Genomic DNA, 1,052 nt, shown 5'->3' on the forward strand with positions numbered 1-1,052 from the left:
AAAATTTATTACAATTATATGCTTTAACAAATAAGTAAGCTACACTATATTTAATACCTTAAACAATTAACTTAACACTAATAATCTATTAATTTATTACTAACTATAGTGAAGAAAAAAAGAATGAATGTGTTGATGAAATACAAATTTTATATAGTACATCCTACTTCATTAATACAATATTACATATGTGTAACAATAAAAGGATTCCTTACTTATTTTGGTATTATATTAAAAATAATAATGTTACAAATATCACCGGCTATATTAAAATGATGACATATAGGTATCTTTGCTATTAAAAACCTACCAAACTCAAACATGTTTGTGTACAGAGATTCGTGAGTATTAAACATTTAGAATTTAACAGTATTTAACAATAATTTACAATAATTACAGATACGTAATAGACAATTGTATAGATAATTTTAAGAACATATTTACAGTATATATTGATTGTTGTAAAATACAAATTTTAATACAATTTTTAAACATTTTTAATACATACAAAACAAATGTTAATACGGATAATGGATATATTTATTATGCAATAATTAAATGCAAATTTTATGAATTTAAAAACAATTTTAAATATTATGACAAACAATTGAGTTTTGATATAAATTTTAAAGTTAAATCGTAAGTACAATAACATTTAATTTTTACAGTATATTTACAAACATTTTTTACAGTTTATTTACAAAATTTTTTTACAGTATATTTACAAACAATAATCAAATGGTGATAGACAACAAAATAATAGATGTACAAACAAATACATTTATATCAGAGAGGTTCAATTACACCGATGTATTGGTATTAAACTTTATGCACATTTATATACATAATACAGCACTTTGCAATGCTACAGTAATAACTCATCATTTATAACAATATTATATTATAATATATTATTTAAATGTAATATTCATAATTTTCAGATTAGCGATATATGTCAATAATTTATGTTAGTTATGAATATTATAAATAAAAATGTGGTAAGTGGTTGTCGCTCTGCTGTACAGCAGGTTACAGTGGACACTGTATAATGG

Source organism: Acyrthosiphon pisum, chromosome X (genome assembly GCF_005508785.2).
Source record: "Acyrthosiphon pisum isolate AL4f chromosome X, pea_aphid_22Mar2018_4r6ur, whole genome shotgun sequence".
In the NCBI taxonomy this organism is placed as follows: domain Eukaryota; kingdom Metazoa; phylum Arthropoda; class Insecta; order Hemiptera; family Aphididae; genus Acyrthosiphon; species Acyrthosiphon pisum.